The sequence below is a fragment of the Stenella coeruleoalba genome (assembly GCF_951394435.1).
Source record: "Stenella coeruleoalba genome assembly, chromosome: 18".
Classification (NCBI taxonomy): Eukaryota; Metazoa; Chordata; class Mammalia; order Artiodactyla; family Delphinidae; genus Stenella; species Stenella coeruleoalba.
In genome coordinates this window covers 6,910,284-6,933,564 of record NC_137164.1, presented here as the reverse complement: position 1 = coordinate 6,933,564, position 23,281 = coordinate 6,910,284, and the positions used below count along the sequence as shown (strand labels likewise).

The window sequence follows — 23,281 nt, the reverse complement described above, 5'->3', positions numbered from 1 at the left end:
TTTGGAAGAGTTTGAGAAGGATAGGTGTCAGCTCTTCTCTAAATGTCTGATAGAATTCGCCTGGGAAGCCATCTGGTCCTGGGCTTTTGCTTGTTGAAAGATTTTTAATCACAGTCTCAATTTCAGTGCTTGTGATTGGTCTGTTCATACTTTCTATTTCTTCCTGATTCAGTTTTGGCAGGTTGTAGATTTCTGAGAATTTGTCCATTTCTTCCAGGTTGTCCATTTTATTGGCATAGAGTTGCTTGTAGTAATCTCTCATGATCCTTTGTGTTTCTACAGTGTCAGTTGTTAGTTCTCCTTTTTCATTTCTAATTCTATTGATTTGAGTCTTCTCCCTTTTTTTCTTGATGAGTCTGGCTAATGGTTTATCAATTTGGTTTATCTTCTCAAAGAACCAGCTTTTAGTGTTATTGATCTTTGCTACTGTTTCCTTCATTTCTTTTTCATTTATTTCTGATCTGATCTTTATGATTTCTTTCCTTCTGCTAACTTTGGGTTTTTTTTTGTTGTTGTCCTTCATTCTCTAATTGCTTTAGGTGTAAGGTTAGGTTGTTTATTTGAGATTTTCTTGTTTCTTAAGGTAGGATTGTATTGCTCTAAACTTCTCTCTTAGAACTGCTTTTGCTGCATCCCATAGGTTGTGGGTCATCGTGTTTTCACTGTCATTTGTTTCTAGGTATTTTTAAATTTCCTCTTCAGTGATCTCTTGGTTATTTAGTAGTGTATTGTTTAGCCTCCATGTGTTTGTACTTTTTACAGATTTATTTCCTGTAATTGATATCTAGTCTCATAGCATTGTGGTCGGAAAAGATACTTGATACAATTTCAGTTTTCTTAAATTTGCCAAGGCTTGATTTGTAACCCAAGATATGATCTATCCTGGAGAATGTTCCATGAGCACTTAAGAAGAAAGTGTATTCTGTTGCTTTTGGATGGAATGTGCTGTAAATATCAATTAAGTCCATCTTGTTTAATGTATCATTTAAAGCTTGTGTTTCCTTATTTATTTTCATTTTGGATGATCTGTCCATTGGTGAAAGTGGGGTGTTAAAGTCCCCTCCTATGATTGTGTTACTGTCGATTTCCCCTTTTATGGCTGTTAGCATTTGCCTTATGTATTGAGGTGCTCCTATGTTGGGTGCATAAATATTTACAATTGTTATATCTTCTTCTTGGATTGATCCCTGATTATTATGTAGTGTCCTTCTTTGTCTCTTGTAATAGTCTTTATTTTAAAGTCTATTTTGTCTGATATGAGAATTGCTACTCCTGCTTTCTTTTGATTTCCATGTGCATGGAATATCTTTTTCCATACCTTCACTTTCAGTCTGTATGTGTCCCTAGGTCTGAAGTGGGTGTCTTGTAGACAGCACATGTACAGGTCTTGTTTTTGTATCCATTCAGCCAGTCTATGTCTTTTGGTTGGAGCATTTAATCCATTTATATTCAAGGTAATTATCGATATGTATGTTCCTATTGCCATTTTCTTAATTGTTTTGAGTTTGTTTTTGAAGGTCTTTTCCTACTCTTGTGTTTCCTGCCTAGAGAATCCTTTAGAATTTATTGTAAAGCTGGTTTGGTGGTGCTGAATTCTCTTAACTTTTGCTTATCTGTAAAGGTTTTAATTTCTCAATCAAATCTGAATGAGATCCTTGATGGGTAGAGTAATCTTGGTTGTAGGCTTTTCCCTTTCATCACTTTAAATATGTCCTGCCACTCCCTTCTGGCTTACACAGTTTCTACTGAAAGATCAGCTGTTCACCTTATGGGGATTCCCTTGTGTGTTATTTGTTGCTTTTCCCTTGCTGCTTTCAGTATTTTTTCTTTGTATTTAATTTTTGATAGTTTGATTAATATGTTTCTCTGCATGTTTCTTTTTGGTTTTATCCTGAATGGTATTCTCTGTGCTTCCTAGACTTGATTGACTATTTCCTTTCGCACCTTAGGGAAGTTTTCGACTATAATCTCTTGAAATATTTTCTCAGACCTTTCTTTTTCTCTTCTTCTTCTGGGACCCCTGTAATTCGAATGCTGGTGTGTTTAATGTTGTCCTAGAGTCTCTGAGTCTGTCCTCAGTTCTTCTCATTCTTTTTTCTTTATTCTGCACCCTGGCACTTATTTCCGCCATTTTATCTTCCAGCTCACTTATCCGTTCTTCTGCCTCCGTTATTCTATTGATTCCCTCTAGAGTATTTTTAATTTCAGTATTTGTGTTGTTCATCACTGTTTGTTTGCTCTTTAGTTCTTCTAGTTCCTTGTTAAATGTTTCTTGCATTTTCTCCATTTTGTTTCCGAGATTTGGGGTTATCTTTACTATCACTGCTCTGAATTCTTTTTCAGGTAGGTTGCCTATTTTGTCTTCATTTATTTGGTCTTGTAGGTTTTTACCTTGCTCCTTCATCTTTAACATATTTTTTTGTTGTTTCTTTTTTTTGGTGGGTGGTGCTATATTCCTGTCTTACTGGTTGTTTGGCCTGAGACGTCCAGCACTGGGGTTTGTAGGCAGCTGGATAGAGCTGGGTCTTGGTGCTGAGATGAGGACTTTCGGGAGGCCTCACTCCAATTGATATTCCCTGGGGTCTGAGGTTCTCTGTTAGTCCAGTGATTTGGACTCGGAGCTCCCACACCTCCAGACTGAGAACCAAGATCCCGCAAACTTCGTGGCACCGTAAAAAAAAAAAAAAGAAGAAGAAGAAAAGCAGTACAATATCAAAGAATAAAAAACAAAATAAAATTAGATAAAAATTATATTAGGAAAAATAAAACTGTAATTGAAACAACTGCAACAAGGTAAAATAAAACTGCAAAAGAAGAAAGCGGGGGGGAACAAGCCAAAAGGAGAGAACAATAACAAAGTATAAAGATTAAAATAAAATTAGAAAAATAAAAATATAAAAGAATCAACAACAATTAATCAGCAAGGTAAAACAGAACTCCAATCTAAAAGAGGAAAAAAGAAATAAAAAGGGCTTGGCTATGGGGCCGGAGTTTAGGCGGGGGTGGGGGGTTGGGGTGTGTGTGCGTGGAACTTAGGCAGGGGCGGGGTTTAGGGTGGGGCGGGACCTAGGCGGGTGAGGGGGGTGTGGGGGTGGGGGTGGTGACGTTTGAGCATGGGGCGGGTCCTAGATGGGCGACGTTCAAGCGTGGGGCGGAGCCTCTGCTTAGGACTTGCTCAGAAGGGGAGAGGCAGCACGTGGAAGGAGGGCCTGTGGAGTGTGGAGTTCCGGAGTTTGGAGGTAGGGCCCTCAGTGGGGATGTGTGGGTGGGGTTTAGGCCCAGCGCGTTGGAGGGGGTCTCAGAGGGGGTCTCCGAGTGTAGAGATGGGGCCCTGGCTGGGGGTGCAGGGGCGGGACTTGGGCTCTGCGCGGCAGGAGGGAGGCTCCACGGGATTAGGCCCAGGAGCCCAGCTGGCTCCCCAGTGCCTGAGTGGACAGGGAAAGCACTGTTCCCGTTCCCTTATGTTCTTTCGTGCCACCCCTCCCCGCCCCCCCCACTGTGTACCCCAGGGTCTCCCCCGTCGCCCCTGGACCCCTAACCGTGGGTGGGTCCCGCTGGGTGTAGGAACTCCTCCCCTCCCCCAGCCGCCCCCAGTGGTGCCGGTCCCGGAGGTCCGCCTTTACTTTGCTCTCCCTTCCCTCCCTCCCACTCCCTCAGGACCCGCGGCTGGAGGGGGCCTCGGTGGGCAGAGGATCAGGCCCGGGATCTCAGCAGGCTCCTGGGGGCCCATGTGGGCAGGGGAAACCTGGCCACGCTCCCTTTTGATCCTCTGCCCTCTCGATGGTCCCCCAATTTCCCCCTTCGGGCGTGGGATCCCTTCCCCTCCCCCAGCCGCCCCTCAGGGGCGCCAGCCCCGTCCCGCCTCCACTTCTCCTCCCCCCTCACTCCCCCCACGCCCCACGTCCTACCCGGTAGCTGGGGGTTCCTCCCGTCCCCTTAGGTGTCCGTGGTCCCCCACCGGCGCCTGGTAGGTGCCCTCGTTGTGAGGAGACGCGAATTCCGCGTCCTCCTAGTCCGCCATCTTGACTCCGTCCTGAAAAGTAGAAATTTTAAATAACGTATTGGGTTGGCTAAAAAGTTCGTTCGGGTTTTTCATAAGATCTTATGGAAAAACCCGAGTGAACTTTTTGGGCAAACCGGTAATAGGGTAACTCTGGAAATCAGATTCTGCCCTGTCTCCAGTGTTTGTTGTTTGGGTTTTTTTAATAGCTTTTCTGAACTAATTCTGTAGAGTCTGTAATCTTTTTCATGTTTAGTCATTATACGCTGTGCTCAGTTAGCTCAGTGGTCAGTTAATGAGCGGGCAGATATTTCCTTAAATTTCTATAACCAGTAGATCTCGCAGCCTTTGCCAAGGGCTCTGTGTGCTTGGCGGGGCTCCTCTTCAGCACTGAGCCAGGCCGTCGACAACCATTCCTCAGCGTTCACTCCGTGGTGTGCAGACCGTCAAGGTCAGCTAGAGGTGAGAACGTAGGGCCTTCTGAGGTCTTTTGTGAGCATACGCACAGCCCTAGGCACGCTCATAGCCCTGCACACGCACATGGCCTTCGAGATTCCCATGAATGTGTGGAAGCTTTTCAAAGCCCCTTTGGAGATTCATTCCTCAGCTTTTCCTCTGAAGCTTTTTGGCTAATTGTTTGTCCCAACTGTTGTTCACTGCCTCAGGCAGCCACAAAGCTCCCCGCCGCAAGTTGCCTTTAATGTTTTTTTTTTTTGACAGTCACCCCCGGGGGAAAAAGGCATTTTGATGGAGTGAACGCCAAGTCAGGTGAAACAAGGCTGACTTTGCAAGTGGAGTCTTCCAGGGAGCTACCAGAGAGGTCAAGTACTGACAGTTCCCCAGGAATGTAGCTTTAGAGGAGCTCCGACTGCATTTCCACCTGTCTGATGGCTCTCGGGCTACTGGTTTTACTAGGCCTGGTTTTCAGGGCAACCATGGAGCTGGAGGTGGGTAGATTGGAACAGGGCAAGTTAAAACACCATAAGCCTCACTGTTCTTACCAAGATTTAGCCATTTGGGTTGGATAAAGCTTCCCAGATTACTGCAGGCCTTCGGGTAACTTCGGGACTTCTGCCCAGGGTGGTTTTGACAATTTATTGTCAGCTTTTTTGGAAGAGAGATTTTTTTTTTTTTAACATCTTTATTAGGGTATAATTGCTTTACAATGGTGTGTTAGTTTCTGCTGTATAACAAAGTGAATCAGCTATATGTATACATCTATACCCATATCCCTTCCCTCTTGCGTCTCCCTCCCACCCTCCCTATCCCACCCCTCTAGGTGGTCACAAAGCACCGAGCCGATCTCCCTGTGCTATGCGGCTGCTTCCCACTAGCTATCTACCTTACGTTTGGTAGTGTTTATATGTCCATGCCACTCTCTCGCTTTGTCACAGCTCACCCTTGGAAGAGAGATTCTTTGGATCTCTGTATTACCAATTAGATTTGTGTTCTGGAAGATCACTCTGGTCCTAGTGTGTAGAAGATGCTGGGGTGTGGGGAAACGCTGGAGTCAAGGAGATGAGCTGGGGGTTTTGTGGTCAACAGGGGACACATGACAGCCACCTGCACTGAGGGGTGGCCATGGGAATAATACTCATAACAAGGCATATGTAGTGCATGATGAGTTTGCTAGGTTCTGTGCTCAGTGCTTTACATGCTTTTTTGTACACCACCATGCCTATTTTAAAGAGGATAAAACTACATTTAGAGAAGTTCAACTCCTTGCCTAAGGTCACGCAGCTAAAATGGGGTTAGAGCAGGTTTTTGAATCTTCATTAGTCTGACTTTAAAATCCTTGCTCCTAATCACTACCCTATATGTCTAGGAGCAGGCTCAATGACTACAGTAAAAAAATCTTCACTCAGCAGATATTTATTGATGACCAGCTGTGTGCCAGGTACTGTTTTAGGAGTTAGGGATATAGTAGTGAACAAGATATGAAAAAAAAAAAATCCCTGTTCTCGTGGAGCTCACATTCTAGTTGGTGGAAGCAATAAGCAAGATATACAAGCAAACTCTATGTTGGGAAGTGATGAGGGTTAAAGCAGAATAGGGAGAGGAAGAGGGAGGGCCGTGCTAGAGAGTGACGTTTGAGCAGGGGTCTGAAGCTGGGAGAAGAATCACGTCCACATCTAGGTGAGTAGCGTCGTAGACAGAAGGAAGGGCCAGTGCAGAGGCCCCGAGGCGGGAAGCTGTCTGGCTTATGCGAAGCACAGCAAGGGGGCCAGGGCGCTGGGTGCAGCTGAGTCAGCCAGGAGGAGGAGGATACGGAGACAAGGGCAGCGCGGTCACGAGGATCCAGGTGAGTGGGCCTCGCAGGCCACTAGAAGGAGTGACGTGATTAAAAGGATGGCCTCTGCTCATGAGCTGAGAATAGGAAGGCAAGGCCAGGAATCTGGGGGAGAGGAGGCGGTGCCTCGGGCCAAGGTGGTAGCAGAGGATGAGGTGAGGCGTGATCCGCTTCCGTCCCTGTTCTGAAAGGAGAGGTTACAGGATCTGCTGATTGCCTGGGGGTGGGGAGCGAGGAAGGAGGCTTGTCAAGAATGACTCCACAGATTGCAGCAACAAGACGCTACAGAGGAAGGAGTGCTTGGGTTGAGCCAACCGTATGTGGCAACCAAATGAAAAGATGGTTCCCGAATGGAGGCGCAGCAGCTGGAAGGGTGGAGTTTCCCTTGCTGAGAGGGGCAAGAGTGGGAGACAGAGGCTGGGGAACCAGAACAGCTGCCGTGTCAGGGCGTGTCTGGTTGCGTTACCTAGTCAGTGCCCTCGTGGAGTTTGCACGTAGAGAGTTTTATGAACACATCTGTTGTTCAGGGAAGGTACTGAGCCTGCGTAAGCGAAACAGTGTAGAGAAGGGGACCAAGAAATGACCATGAATAGCCTAATGGTGAAAGGGGGGAGGGGAGAGAAACCACAGAACAAATACTCAAAAAGCGTAGTCCTCTGTATCTCTCCAACTTCTTCTTGCACCTTGTCCACCTCTGCAGAGGCACCCCTCCATCAGCAGTAGTCACACTGATGACCTTGAATTATAAAAAGGAATAAACAGAGCAACAGGCATAGGGCACCGCCTAGTGCGTGTTCTGTGCCACGCTCTCTGTACTTACTCACGTGCCATCTCACTAATGTTCAGTGTATGCTGAGCGATCGGGGGTCTGACATTCATTTTGAAAAGATTTCTGCAAAAATATGTTAAACTTGACATAAACAAACCTTTGCAATTTAAATGGGAAAGGCTCTGTTTTTGGTAAAATGGTGGACAGGCTCTCGCCCAGGGATGATGGGGCAAGTGAGACTTCTCTGCGAAAGTCCAGTTGGGCAGAGTTGGGAAGCAGGGGCAGTACTTGGGGCAGAACTCATTCACATCCTCCTAATCCAGGGTCAGGGCCATCCATTTCTTAGAGGTCTCCCCAGGCAGAAAATGGACATGGTTTGCTAGAGAGAGTTCACGTTCTCTGCTTGCATTAATCTTCCTTTTCCAGGGAGCTTGCCTGTCTGCGGAGGAAAACACGCGGTACGTCAGCATCTCCGCTGTAAATGAGAACTCTCTGTTCATGCTCTTCCCGGGGACTGGCCCGCTGCGCCTCCATACGGGAACCATCTTTTCATTTGGTTGCCACATACGGTTGGCTCAACCCAAGCACTCTTTTCCCTGTAGCGTCTTGTTGCTGCAATCTGTGGTTATAGCTTTTAAAGACTTAATAAACGGATGTGTTTTCTATCCCCGAGGAATGAAATGAAGCTTGTCACTTGGCGTTGTTCTCCGCCATCATGTTTTTGTTGCCATTTGTAGAAATGGGACAGAAAATGACTGCAGCTCCTTTGTTGCCCAACTGCCTATGCCACTTCCAGTCCTTGGGAAGGAAATCAATTGTTTTTGCAAATTTTCTTCCGACATTTGGTTATTTTCTGTTGAAATTGTCCCCATTCTTTCCTCTGACCAGCCCTTGGCTCTGGGATGGAGAAAGAAACCACTTTTCCCCTCTCAATGAAAAATCAGCTACTATTGTATCCTTTCATTAGATTTCTGCATCTCACTTTGTCACAGGATATTAATGAAATAGAAATGTGTATGCCTGTATGTCATGCAACTTTACTTTTTTTTTTTTTCCCAGAAGTTATTTCTTGACTATTCCTGAGCTTAACTAGGTACCAAACACAATGCTTATAGCACCCAGGCGAAGAAACTATTTTAATCCCACTTTATTGATGGGACAATTGAGGCCAAAGAACGTAAATACCTTGCTTAAAGCCAGTGAGTTTTCTTCACGACAGTGTCTACTGCCCCTCGTGAGATCAATATCACCTCCCAGGAAGAATTTCTTTTTACGTTTGTGCATTTTTGCATAGGAATCACAATCTGAATAAAAATATCTCATGCTTCTTTTTTGCCAAATATTCTAACACATTGTGTGTCAGCTACTAGAAAAATACTGCACAGGGTTTCCCTGGTGGCGCAGTGGTTAAGAATCCGCCTGCCAATGCAGGGGACACGGGTTCAAGCCCTGGTCCGGGAAGATCCCACATGCCGCCAAGCAACTAAGCCCATGCGCCACAACTACTGAGCCTGCACGCCACAACTCCTGAAGCCCGTGCACCTAGAGCCTGTGCTCTGCAACAAGAGAAGCCACCGCAATGAGAAGCCCGCACACCACAGCGAAGAGTAGCCCCCGCTCACTGCAACTAGAGAAAGCCCACGCACAGCAACAAAGACCTAACGCAGCCAAAAATAAATTAAAAAACAAAAAACCCCCAAAACTGCACAGATGCACGTGACCAGTTACGCTAAGAATAACAGGTTTAAGTAGGATGGCTAGACTTAGAACTTCTTTTAAATGGTTTATTTTCCAAACCTGTAACCCTGCTTTAGAACAGACATTTTATACCACTTGAAAATTTTTGACTGTGCCACAACCAGTAATTATAAAATTTGGGTTACAGTATCATGACAAATTAACTCCAGCCAAGAGGGCTTAGGTGAAAGAAAGACATTCACACTGGCAACTAATAATTTTAATTAAATCTTAGGGGTTTTTTTTCAGGCTATTAGTGGATACTTATTCTAGGAGAGGGGAAGCTGGTCAAAAATGTTTTGAAGTCACTTGGCACACATTGGGAACACGTTTGCCAAGGTTATCAACTGAATAATTAGGGATGGATTTTGACACCATTCTTAGCCAACAACTTATTTAGTGAAATTGGGCAAGTCACTGACCCAGCAGTGGCCTCAGTCCTGGTGGGGCTGGAATAAGGGTCTCCACGGCCAGGTGTATAAGAGGGGGTGGGCAAGCGGAAGGCTGGGCTGGCGGTAATGTGGGACCAGGCAGGAGAGGTATTTCCTGATATGTCTTTGCTGCTTACAAAGGACTCCACCATGAGGTACACTTAGAATAGTGAGGCCAGGAGATGGAGAACCCACAGGACTCTACACGAAGCGGGAAAGATTCGACTCAGATGGGAGAGATTTCCAGTCTCCTGCCAGCAGGGGTCAGAATGAGGGCCGTTGTCTTAGTCTGCTAGAGCTACCTTCACAAAGTGCCACAGACGGGGGGGCTTAAACAACAGAAGTGCATTTTCTCACAGTGCTGGAGGCTGGAAGTCCAAGACGAAGACGTCAGGAGGGTTGGTTTCCTCTGAGGCCTCTCTCCTTGGCTTGCAGATGGCCGTCCTCTCCCTCAGGTGGTCTGCCCTCTGCCTGTTTGTGTCTAAATTTCCTTTTCTTATAAGGACACTGGTCATATTGGGTTAGGACCCCCCCCCCCCCAGTGACCTCATTTTAACTTAATTACCACTTTAAAGACCCCCTCTCTAAATACAGTCACATTCTGAGGTAGTGAGGGTTAGGATTTCATATGAATATGGGGAGGTGGGGGACAGAATCCAGCCCCAATGATTTTACAGTGGTCACCAGATTACTTTTTTTTGTGTGTGTGTGGTATGCGGGCCTCTCACTGTTGTGGCCTCTCCCATTGCGGAGCACAGGCTCCGGACACGCAGGCTCAGCGACCATGGCTCATGGGCCCAACCGCTCTGCGGCATGTGGGATCTTCCCGGACTGGGGCACGAACCCGTGTCCCCTGCATTGGCAGGTGGACTCTCAACCACTGCGCCACCTGGGAAGCCTGAGAAAGACTCTTAAACAGAACTCACTCCCTCTCCATTCTGATTAAGGAACAGAGTCTGTCCTTATGTGCATTGGTGGTCTTTACATCATAGCCCAAGGTAAGGGCTGCTGAGAATCTAACATCCCATAATTAGTCCCCCACTGTCATCGGGACTAAAACCAGACAAAACCCAACATGCCTCGATAGGACCCACAAGAGACGACTGCTTGCGTGACATGATCTGGGAAAGTCCCACAGGCTGGCCCACTCTCAAATATCTCTTCCAGTCTGTGTCAGGCGCAGTCCCCATGAGACCCATGTCAGAATGGACACAGGTCGCCAGAGAGGGAAGTTGGCCCATGATCAGTAATCACCACCTTCGTACTGCCAGCCCACCTTAATGAGAAGAGAGCTCTACGGGGGAATAGGACACAGACACTCTGATAGAAGTAGGAGAGTCAGGGAAAGATGCTAGTAACAGGGTATCACCTGGGATCATCACCTGGGATCACCAGGTCTCAATGAGATGCTAGGTGAAGCCGCAGTGTCCCCCGAGTGAGACAGCCCTGGGTTCCAATCCAGCGCCTCCACTCACCTACTAGCTCTGTGATATTGAGAAGATTACGTAACTTCTCTAAGTAACAGCATCTAGAAAATGCAGATATTTTCTACTCCGTGGTGTTGGAGGCCTAAAGGAGCTCCCGTGGGGAAGACTAAACAGTGCCTGGCTCACTAACTATGGCTTCCTCTCCTCTGTGGGCAGGACTGTGGCAGCTTCCTCTTCCTCGTGGTCCTTTGGCCTCTTCCTCAGGGTACCCTCTCCCAAATCTCCCCCATCTTGCCTTTGCTTTTCCTCTAGTGACAGTTCAGGCAACACTAAGGGTCAATTCACCTGCAGCAGCTCTGGGCTGAAGTTGCAAGTGGATGCCCCCTTACCTGCAGCCCTGAGCCGCGCACACTGGAAACACTAACAAAGGCCAAATATAATGACTTTTATGTCTTTTTCACTCCCCAAGGACTATCTACAAGGGCAACTCAGACGGCTATTAATTTTTTTATTGTGTTACAATCAGATCTACCTTTAGGCTTAATTGCAAGACTTGCATTTTTCACCTCTGAATCAATAGTGAGTTGTTAATTTTCTATTTCACCACGTGATGCTGTGCACAGTTATAATGTCAACAGTCTAGGAAGCCCGTGCTGTTCCCCAGCAGCATGCCGGGCACTAGGAAAACAGATTTGAGACTAATCCGTACCCTCTTGGCATTCACAGCCTAGGTGAGGAAATGGAAATTATGTATAAGAAGAATGAAAAGTGTATCAAAGAGAAAATGGTTAGGTAGTAAATGGGAAAGGCAGGTGGTGAGCCTGATAGGAGACTGACGTGCCCTTGGGACTTAGAACTGGAGGAAATCCGATTGCTGAGGCAACTATAAATCTACACAGGACAGGAGGTAGGGAAAGTGTCTTTAAAGAGAGGGTGGAAGGGAGCCTTGGCTGTAATCTTATAGAAGGTATTCAAAGCTGAGGAATAAATGTGTCAATCTGGAGAGACAGACATGGTAACCACAAAGGCAATGGTCCCCCCAAAGCAGGGGGCCTCCATCCCAGGGGGTACCAAAATGATCCACTGGGTAATGGGACAAAAACTAGAACTTCTCTGTACATCTTGTTTATCCTTTAAAATCTCTATATGTGGGTATGCTTTTTTTTTTAAAACATCTTTATTGGAGTATAATTGCTTTACATTGTTGTGTTAGTTTCTGCTGTATAACGAAGTGAATCAGCTATACATATACATATATCCCCATATCTCCTCCCTCTTGCGTCTCCCTCCCACCCTCCCTATCCCACCCCTCCAGGTGGTCACAAAGCACCGAGCTGATCTCCCTATGCTATGCGGCTGCTTCCCACTAGCTATCTGTTTTACATTTGGTAGTGTATATATGTCCATGCCACTCTCTCACTTCGTCCCAGCTTACCGTTCCCCCTCCCCGTGTCCTCAAGTCCATTCCCTACATCTGTGTCTTTATTCCTGTTCTGCTCCTAGGTTCATCAGAACCATTTTTTTAGGTTCCATATATATGTGTTAGCATACGGTATTTGTTTTTCTCTTTCTGACTTACCTCACTCTGTATGACAGACTCTAGATCCATCCACCTCACTACAAATAACTCAATTTCATTTCTTTTTATGGCTGAGTAATATTCCATTGTATATTTGTGTCACATCTTTATCCATGCATCTGTTGATGGACACTTAGGTTGCTCTCATGACGTGGCTATTGTAAATAGTGCTGCAATGAACATTGGGGTGCATGTGTCTCTTTTAATTATGGTTTTCTCAGGGTATATGCCTAGTAGTGGGATTGCTGGGTCATATGGTATTTCTATTTTTAGTTTTTTAAGGAACCTTCATACTGTTCTCCATAGTGGCTGTGTCAATTTACATTCCCACCAACCGTGCAAGAGTGTTCCCTTTCCTCCACACCCTCTCCAGCATGTATTGTTTGTAGATTTTTTTTTTTTTTTTGCTTTCCTATATCCTTTATTTATTTATTTTTAACATCTTTATTGGAGTATTAATTTTGATGATGGCCATTCTGACTGGTGTGAGGTGATACCTCACTGTAGTTTTGATTTGTATTTCTCTAATGATTAATGATGTTGAGTATTCTTTCATGTGTTTGTTGGCAGTCTGTATATCTTCTTTGGAGAAATGTCTATTTAGGTCTTCTGCCCATTTTTGGATTGGGTTGTTTGTTTTTTTGATATTGAGCTGCATGAGCTGCTTGTATATTTTGGAGATTAATCCTTTGTCAGCTGCTTCATTTGAAAATATTTTCTCCCATTCTGAGGGTTGTCTTTTTGCCACACCACGTGGCTTGCGAGATCTTAGCTCCCCCAACCAGGGATTGAACCTGGGCCCACGGCAGTGAAAGTGCCAAGTCCTAACCACTGAACCGCCAGAGAATTCCCCGGATATGGTTTTTTTTTTTATATTTATTTATTTATTTGGCTGCACTGGGTGTTAGTTGTGGCGTGTGGGATATTTTTACTTGTGGCATGCGGGATCTTTAGTTGTGGCATGCAGACTCTTAGTTGTGGCATGCATGTGGGATCTTAATTCCCTGACCAGGGATCGAACCCAGGCCCCCTGCATTGGGAGTGTGGAGTCTTAGCCACTGGATCACCAGGGAAGTCCCTTCCTGGGTATGCTTTCTAATGTGCAAAATATACTAGTCCAGAAGAATATGATTTGTAAATAATTAAATAGGTTCTTTGTGATTTCACACTCAAAATGTGTCATTGCTGTGGAGCAGAAAAGTAATGATCAAAGTAATTTGGTGAGGGCTTCCCTGGTGGCTCAGTGGTTGAGGGTCTGCCTGCCGATGCAGGGGACGCGGGTTCGTGCCCCGGTCCGGGAGGATCCCACATGCCGCGGAGCGGCTGGGCCCGTGAGCCATGGCTGCTGAGCCTGTGCGTCCGGAGCCTGTGCTCTGCAACGGGAGAGGCCACAACAGTGAGAGGCCCGCGTACTGCAAAAAAAAAAAAAAAAAAAAGAGTCTTTCTCCTTGTGCTGGTCCTCCCTTCTTGGTTAATTAGAGAGTTAATTATTGGGGTTGGTTGTGCTCTTGAGTACGTTCTTGGTGAACTCTGCTCACTGACCAGACCAAAGACTTCCTTTAGGTTTATTTGCCAACAGACTCAGCTTCTAGGGCCAAGCGACTGATGGGGCTCAATATACCTCATCAAAACTGCACACCTCGTCACAGGAGGGGGCCTTGGGCATTTGGACATCCTGTCTGAAAGCTGCCCTCGGGTCTTTCTAAGTCAAAGGAAAAATAGTCTCTCCACTCTTTCGAGCCCCATTCAGTCTTAACAAACCTGGTCAAATTTTCAAGTTGTTGATCATGCCGGGCGTGCCTTTGTGTGTGCCGGTCCCGCCGTGGGCTCAGTGATGGACAGTGGGAGATGCGACGTCAACACTGAAAAATAGCAGGGCCCTAGGCTCCGAGCACTTGGACCTTAACACCGTTATTTCATGTGCTCTTCACAGCCACGAGAAAGGCCTTGTTATCCCTGTTTCACAGATCGGGAAGCCGAGGATCAGAGACCAAGTTATACCGTTGTTGGCAGAAAAGCCAGGGTCTGAACTCAGGCCTGACTCCAAAGCTCGTGCTCTTTCCTCAGCCTTTGAACTCAAGAGAATGTATGACCTTTGTGTGGTGACGGGGCACAGAGGCCAGCCACGCTGTTGCTTATTAATCCTGGATTGACAGGCCATTTCTTGGCTAAGCAGAGGACTTTATTTTAGCTTTTTATACATATCTCTGTATTGGGAGCCATTGTTTTGTTCTTTCCTCAATGGATGAAGCTTCCATCCACCTGGCCCCAAGTCAGTAAACCCCATCAGGTGTGTTTTAGGGTCTGACAGACACGGACTTCACCTTCCTGTACCAGATGGTACTTGGGTTCATTTTACTCCAATGAGATGGGAATTGCAGGATGCCAAAAGGCAGAGACAAGCTATGGGCTTCATGTTCCATTTTTTCCTGCTAAATGCAATGCCAAGTACCACCCAGGTCATACGTGCCCGGCTCCAGCCCTCTGCCAAGTGTGGGATTCTTCAGTGATCCCAGCAGTCCAGGACCTTAGAGCTGGCACTGATCCTGTAGTGATGAGGGCAAACAGAGGATTTGCTGGCCCATCTCAGCCCAGCCCTTGCAAGGACAGCCAGTGCCTCTTCCAGCAAAAGGCTGTGTGCGAGTTGCTGTGACTTCTCCCCCAGGGCCGAAATCGTAGGTCCGTTGGAACATCTCATCATAACTTTATTTATCTTACTCATTCTAAGGGATGCATTTCTCTCCAATTTATTGACAGAGAGATTGTTAAAAGAGCAAACAGGGATGATTCCCAAAGGGGGGGGGTCGGTCATTGAGCAGGGAATTTGCCGATTGTTTTAGATTGCTAGGGCTGCCGTACAAGCTACCACGGACTGGGGGGCTTGAACAACAGGAATTTATTTGCTCACAGTTCTGGAGGCTGGAAGTCCAAGATCAAGGTGTCGGCAGATTTGGGTTTTCCTGAGGCCTCTCTCCTTGGCTTCTTATAAGGGCACCAGTCATATTGGATTGGGACCCAAACTAGTGATCTTATTACCTTAATTAACCCCTTTAAAGGCCCTTCCTCCAAATACAGTCACTTTCTGAGGTACTAGGGGTTAGGGCTTCAATATAGGAATTTGCGGGGGGACACAGGTTAGCCCAGAACTCTGAGGTTATATATCCTCCTCCCTTGAGGCAGAGGTGTAGCTCCTCTCTTGGAACGGACCAGTCATCTGGGTTTGTTGACATCTTTGGCTTCCCAAGAGGAGGAGGAATCACATGCCCATGTCGGGGTGCATCAGGCCTTCTTGGGGGATTCTCTGAAGGACCCCCCACAACAAAGTGCAAAGATCTTCAGCTTCCTGGTTTTCTAATTTTATGGAGGAGAAAACTGGGACCAGCGAGGCGGCCTGACTTGTCAAGGTCACATGGTGAGTCACGAGAGCTAGGATGGCGCGGTCTCCCGGGGCATCTGCTGCAAAGCACTACTGTGCTTCCCGGGAGCTTTGCTGCCTCTGGTCCCATCAGTGGAAAGACAGCACCCTTGTTCACTCCATGTCCTCCAGGGGGAGCTCGTGAGAGGAGCCCACAAAGCTCTACAAAAAGCAAGGAAGAGTGCTCTTTAAGAGAAACATTTTTCTAAAGCAAAGAACCTTTGGGAAACTGAATCTCCAAGTGACAGAGTGTGGGGTGGTGGAAAGTGCTTGAACTGGGGTCAGAGCAGCTGGGTTTTGTCCTGGCGTTACCAGGAATCGTTTGTACGGCCCTAGGAAAGTCACTTATGTCCGGAGAACTCAGATTATTGATAAGATGAAACTGTTTCAGACTTGTTTGATGGAACAATTTCTCAGATTCCACATGGTGGAAACCTGGATCAGAAATCCCATGCATAAAATGGAGAAAGTGGGAGCTGCCCTGGTTGAAGGTGATGTGAAGACAGAGGCAGGAATGCACTCACTCTGAACACCTTCCCAAACCCCGTCTTCCCAGGACCCTCAGGGTCCCACACAGTTTGAGAATCTCTGTAAGTCTCAACATCACCATATTTCTTACCAGGAGATGGCTCTCTTACCTTGTTTCTAAGCTGTATTATTTGGAGGAAAAGTTAGCATTAATCAAACTAGTGTGTGGACTTGCTGAGGAAAAATGCCTCCAGAATTCAGCTGCTGAGGAAACCTGCAGTCAACATGCCTTCTTTGACTTTGGGTTACGACCAGGTGCCATCTGGGTCCATGACCAGACACCCTCCTCATATCCTACCTTTCTGCCACCTGAGGAATTTGATCCTAGACTGGAATGAAAGAGATGGATTCTCACTTCCCCCAACCATCCTGGTGAGACCTTTAAATTAACAAAGCACGGGAAAACAGAACAATTAAAAAAAAAACAAAAAACCTAAATGAGCATTAACTCAAATAGAGACTTTCACTTCCAATATGGTGGACTACCTAATAACCATATCAACTCCCACCTTGAGAACAACTAGAAAAACCAGATGAACTATTTTTACAAACTCTGTTGAAGCTGTCAGAGAGCTCCCAAGGCAGCCAGGACTTGAGGGGCCAAAATCAGGGAGAAGAGGGAGTTACAGAGAGGGGAGCCTTCCGTTCCCCTACCCCATGAGGCATTTGCTAATTCCTAAGTGCCAGCTGAGGGGCTGAGAAACTGAGTAGAACTTTCAGTCCCATGAGGCTAGAGGAACAAACATTTGAGCTTGGGTCCTGCCAAGGATGAGGGGGCTTAGTAAACACTCCAGGCTTTTGAGTGGAGCAACAGAGGGGTCACCCCCAAGCATAAGGGTGAATCACGAATGGACCAGCCTTCACAGACTGAAACCAGCTTTGAATCAGCTCATGTAGGATGGGTTAAGATAATCTGCCCAAGTGCCTACTCAAAATAAAAGTAAATCTTCTCTGGAGGCAGGCAGATAACATCATTTAAAACCTCAGATTAGGACTTCCCTGGTGGCGCAGTGGTTGAGAATCCGCCTGCCAATGCAGGGGACACGGGTTTGAACCCTGGTCCCGGAAGATCCCACATGCCGCGGAGCAACTAAGCCTGTGCGCCACAACTACTGAGTCTATGCTCTAGAGCCTGCGAGCCACAACTACTGAGCCCATATGCCACAACTACTGAAACCTGTGCGCCTAGAGCCCATGCTCCGCAACAAGAGAAGCCACCGCAATGAGAAGCCCATGCACCGCAACGAAGAGTAGCCCCCGCTCCCTGCAACTAGAGAAAGCCCGCGCGCAGCAACGAAGACCCAACGCAGCCAAAAATAAGTGAATTAATTAGTTTTAAAAAACCCCTCAGATTATCTCTATAATTTTATATGCAGCATATCTAGCATTCAAAACAGGCAGACAGATAACTCTAAGATCCAGGTTAAGTGATGGCTGGGGTGCTGTCTAGGGTTTTCTGAAGTTTTGTGTTCACTTTGTGTGTGATGACTCCTGCCAGCTATTTGGAAACAGGCCCCCATGACGTTAATAATAATGGTATCTGAGCATGCTGTGAGCTGTACACACGCTTTCTCGTTTACTCCAAGCAACAACCCTAGGATGTTGATACTATTTTTCCCATTTTACAGATGAGAAAACGAGCTGGGGGATTTGACCTAAATCTAGCTGCCTGCACAGCCTGGACTGTGAACCCCAAAGTGGTACCGTTCCCTTGAGGTGTTCTTTTTTTTTTTGACATTTAATATTTAATTGTTCTTGATCAGCATTGATTGGTCGCAGCCCTGAGGCGTTCTCATTCGCGGATGTGGATGTTTGTGGGGTGATGGGCTCAGTGGATGTTGTCTGTGATTTAGCATCAGTGCCTGGGTTAGGACTTGCCAAAGCCGACATTCGTCAGGCCCCGTGTATGGGCTGACAGCACCTTTATTGCAGCAGCACAAGCACATGTACCTGCCGAGGCAACGCATCACACCTCTGGTTGGGACTCCCCAGCGTTCGCTCTTAGAAAACCCAACCGTTAATGCCTGGTGACAGCTGCCCCAGCGTGGAAGGAGTTCCGTGGCCTCCCAGCTGCATGGAAAATGACGGTGCTGCCACCACGCCCTTAGGGCCCACGGACATCTCCTGGCAGCTCTGGGGTCCAGCCCTATCTCAGGCCTCTTGCCTCCAGGGAGCGCGGGGGACACTGCAGGGACGTTCCTGGTGAGCACCTGCATCAGGAGGTTTCAAACTGTGCTCCTCGGGGCCCTGGCAGTTCTTCGGAGCCAAGGGGCAAGGGAGTCGGGGGGACAGTGAATAGGTGGGCCTGCCCATCCCTATGACAGCAGCGGTGTTTTACCATTATCCGCTCTTGATATTGAAGTTCCGTAAAGATTTCAGTTTTTAAAATATTTGTTCAATTTTTTTAATTTAAAAAAGTATCCAACTGTTTAAAAAAATGTTGAAAGACCGCCTTTCTAATCTAAGCCTCTTACTTGAAAGATGAAAATTTTCTTGCCCAGAGAGGGTAACTGACGTGTCCAAGATCAGGGAGGTAACGGCAGACCACAAACCTGGTTTCCCGACGGCCCGGCTGGTGTGTCGCCCCTGTACTGTGCCGGGTCCCGTAAAGGTGGGATTATGAACTGGACAGTGTGGTGACATTGAGCCCAGAGGACAGAATGGAGGGTCCTCCCCAGCAGACAGGAGTGGGTGACAATGAGGCCCCTTGGTGGATAAGGGCCATCTAGTTACACGTCCATTTTAACAGGGGGCCCGGATGGAAGTCTAGGCGGTTCCCTTCCTCTGCACGGGTTGGCCCCATGGCACACCGCCTACGAGCTCTGACCCGGAACGTCCCCGGACCTTTGTGGGGAGAAGGTGGTGGGTTCGAGGCAAGGTGCCACCGCTGCAGGCAGGGTGGGCCGCGTTCCTTTCAGCCTCGCCTTTGCCGTGCCCACACCCGAGGCCCTCGCCGGCTGGACAGCTAGCCCTCCAGCACGACCTCTTCTAGGTCTCACTTCAGCCTTGAAGTCCCCTCCCAGACACCTCTGACAGGTACCCCACCCTGAGTAGAGATGGACATCGAGCTCTCTGTGCCAGCGTGGACCACGGTGAAGGGAGTGGAGCCGGGCGCGTCCTCACGGGTCTCACAGACCGTGGGAAATGAACAAACCCCCTCCTTCCAGGACAGTTGTGCTGTCCCTGGACTAGGTGGTCAGGGTGTCCCTTTGAGGAGGGGATGTGTAGGCGGGGAGGCAAAGGGGGAGGATGCAGCCAGGTAGCGAGTGGGATGAAGACACGGGCAGAGGGTCAGCATGCACAAAGGCCCTGAGGTCAGCATGGGCTCAGCCCACGAAGGCCTGGGTGCGTGGAATGTAGGGACGGTGGAGTGTGGTGAAAACTGAGACTGGTGAGGGTCTTGCAGGAGGTGGTGTAGGGTCTGGAACAATCCGGCGTGGGGCTAAGTGTATGGATCTGGGGGCAGACCGCCTGGGTCTAATTCTGGGCTCTGCCTCTCACTAGTCTGTGATTTGGGGCAAGAACCCTAACCTCTCTGGACCTCAGCTTCCTCATCTATAAGATGGAAGTGTATGGTAATAGATGTTGCACGTTGTAGGGCTGCTCTGAGTTGACGTGTGTACAACGTTTAGAGCGGTGTCTGCGGAGAGGTTAGCGTAGCTCCCCTTGGGCTTGAGAACCCGGAGTGTCAGGAGACTGCATTTTGGAGAAGTTTCTGTAACTTCCAAGGTCACACATGGGGGGTGGCAGAGCTAGGATTCCATCCAGGTCGTCCTGACAACCGAAGCCTGTTCTTTCCACGGCACAAGCCAGTTTTCTAGGATCTCAGATCTTCTGGTGAGAGGGACCAGGGAAAGCACCCGGGGAGCCGTCTGCTTTCGGGCAGGAGAAGCTCCATCTTAGGGACACGCCAGGGACCCAGAGGCTAAGGTTTGCCTGCGCAGCCAGAGAGAGGAGACTCGGGCCTTGCTCTCTGTTCCAGGCTGCGGAGAACTCACTGCCCCCAATAGCCCACCAGGCTTTGTACAGAGCTCTTACAGCTCTGCTGTGATAAACAACCTGCTTTCCCCAACGGCTCTGGGTCAGAGGAATCAAAGGGGTGCCACTCCGCTCTTTGCACAAAGGTTACCCAGGCTGAAGGCACGATGAGACCCTGATCCCCAGGGCGGGGCGGGCGGGCGCCGGCGGGCAGGACCAGCCCCGTGCAGGCTCCGGGCATCCTCCAGACCATGTTGGGGGCCTGGGGCCTCTGCGTGGAGAAGCCCCTAACCTAGCTTTCCATTCATGAAACCGAGCGTGACCTTCAACACTCGCTTTGATTTTGCACTGCCAAGCTTCCTGCGGCCGGGCTGCCACCGTCATCAGGCTCTTTCATCCCTACGCCCAGACCCTCTGGCCCTGCTCCACCCGCTGAAGTGCCCGCGCTCAGGTTGTCATGACAATTTTCACTGAGGAGCTGTTTCTGGAAAGGGAGCGGAAAAGAAACAGGGAAAAAAGACTTATTAACGTCAGGCCTGGTGGATCTCAGGATGTCAGTGCTGTTAATACATGTCACGCAGATCTCTCATGAGACCCCGGAATGTCTGTCTTCTCCCAGCGCCAAACTGGGAACTCAGCTGTTATGTTGTAGCAAAGCAGGAAGTCCAGAATCCACCAGACATTGTTAATTACCATTATAATGGTGATAATGATTGAATGTGAGTCTCAAAGTCAGGTTTCTTCTGGCATGATCCCTTGGAGAGACGGTGTAACTGTTCAGGCCATATAGGCCACAGCTCACTTGTAGGGGGTGGTCAGAGTTATCCTGACAACGAGCCCATCACCTGACCCTCTGTCACTGGCCATCTGGCCTCCATCAACCATGTGTCCAGGGTGACCCACTAATCCTTGCAAACAATCTGCAAAATGAAAAGTAAAACTCAACAGCCCATTTCACAGATCACTCACTGAGTCCTCCAGCAAACAGTGGGGACTCAGGGGAAGTGACCCTCAGGCAGACCTCAGCGTGTCCTGCAGAGGAACCACATCCCAGGCCCTACTGGGACCAGGCAGACCTCAGCGTGTCCTGCAGAGGAACCACATCCCAGGCCCTACTGGGACCAGTCGTGGTGAAAATCACAAGCCGAGTAAGGTTTATATTTTTCCCTGGTTTTTTTTTCTCATCATTAAACAAATGCAATTTCATTGTGGTAAATCTGAAAAACTACAGAAAAGGCGAGATCGTCCACAATCCTAATGCCTGGATTGAATCCCAAAACTGAGGAAGGAAGGATCTGATTTATAATTGCTTCATCCTTGCCCACCCAGGCTTGGCAATGGATGTGATCAGGGAGGAGGCGTCCAGAGGTGGCTTGAGGGCCGGCCTGGGCACAGGTGTGTCTTAGTGGCCCTTGCTGGGTGCTGGCAGATCCCTGCAGGGTCACATCCACGCCCGCTCAGCTCCACACCTCTGCCCTGTGTTGAGCCGTGTTGGACCTTTGAGGCTCTGAATGTTCCTGGGCTTTCACTGGTTAGAACTCGGGGACAAAGTGGAAACTGTACGAAAGTGAGATGTGAGGTGACGTTCATTTCTTCCGGCATTTACTGAGGCACTGTGAGCACAGGGATGCAAAGACGCTGCAGGCCCCTTTCTTAAAAAGCTCACAGACTCGCCTGGAAACAGATGCTTAAACCAACCAGGCAGACGGTGCTCAGCAATGTATGTCATTTTGCAGATGAGCAGACGAAGGTGGAAAGGCAATGCAGTCGCCAGGGGCTGGATGGAGCCGCTCCCAGTTTCGAGATTGACTGTCAGGTGTATCTGTGGGAGCCAGCCTCCAAGGTGGCCCCAGTGGCCTCACCACCTGGTCCTCACACCTGCGTAGTCTCTTCCCACACGGGGCCAGGGCTCGTCTGGGAGCCCTCAGCAGACAGAGCACGACAGCGCTGATGATATGCATCTTCCAAGGCTAGACCGAAGGGGCGCTGAACTTCACCTTGTTCTCCTGGACCACTCACTCTGGTGAAAGCCACCAGCATGTCTTGTGGACACTCAGGTAGCCTGGTGGAGAGGCCCACGTGAAGAAGAACTGAAGCCTCTTGCCAGCAAGCCATCACGTGAGGGAGCTGCCTGGGAGCAGGGCCTGTAGTCCCGGTGGAGCCTTCAGATGAGACCACAGCCCTGACTGACATCTGACCGCAGGCTCACGGCATAGCCTGAGCCAGAACCTACAGCCAAGCTGCTCCTGAACGCCTAAAACACAGAAACTGTGAGAGATGTCAAGAAAGGCTCATTGCTGGTCTTAAGCCACAAAGTTTAGGACGATCTGCTCTGTAGAATTAGATAATAAGTACAGTACCTCCTGCTGTTCTCTTCGGAAGGAATCCTGTACTAGCTCCCACTTATACAGAGTGATGCTCGTGAGATGAGTATTGTTTTTATTTCCATCTAACAGATGAAGGCGTGAGGGCCCAGGCAGGGGAAGGGATTTGCCCAAGGTCAGACAGACATGAGGTGGCAATGCCAGGGTTGGAACTCAAAGCCCCCAGCCCCAAAGCCCAAACTCTTACTTACAACGCTACATTATATTTCCTTGTAAATGCTCAATCCGGAAAACATTTATTGAGATCCTGCTTTGTGCCCAGCACACTGCCAGGCCTTAGAGGACAGATCCTGCCCCAGGACGCTGGGAGGTGGGCCCTGGCAGCATCGGTGTAGCACTGGCCTCCCCAGTGCTGGCTTCAGGCCCGCGCGCCCGCCATCCTCATAGCAGGCCGGGGAACTCACCTGTGGCCTCCCCCGGACCCTGGGCTGCCCACGCCTTGGGACTCTCTCTGCTCACCCCTGACCCCACCAGCTGAAGAAAGACAGAGTCTCAGCCGTCCCAAAGATGCACCCCAGGCCCTGCTCCTGGGAAGGGTTTCCTGCTAAGCACTGCCAAGCAACATGCTGGGAAAGTGAAAGCAACTAACAGCGGAGTGATGACAAAGGTCACAGATGCTCATAATGTTTGTAGAGTCCTGATCCTTCACGAAACAATGTTTGTTCAGCATCTCCCATGGGCCTAACGCTGTCCTGGGCACTTGGGACACATCTGTGGAATAAGCAAAGATCCCAGCCCTGAAG

The 23,281-nt window shown here is 48.5% G+C and overlaps 1 long non-coding RNA gene across 3 annotated transcripts in view; it reads left to right on the top strand.

Moving 5' to 3' along the window:
* Positions 1–3,093: 3,093 nt before the first annotated feature.
* Positions 3,094–23,281, top strand: part of LOC307176787 — an 86,868-nt gene continuing 66,680 nt past the window's right edge. For all 3 annotated transcript variants that reach the window (XR_013824891.1, XR_013824892.1, XR_013824893.1), the window contains exon 1: positions 3,094–3,239. This is a non-coding gene — a long non-coding RNA (uncharacterized lncRNA). The remainder of the gene's footprint in view (positions 3,240–23,281) is intronic.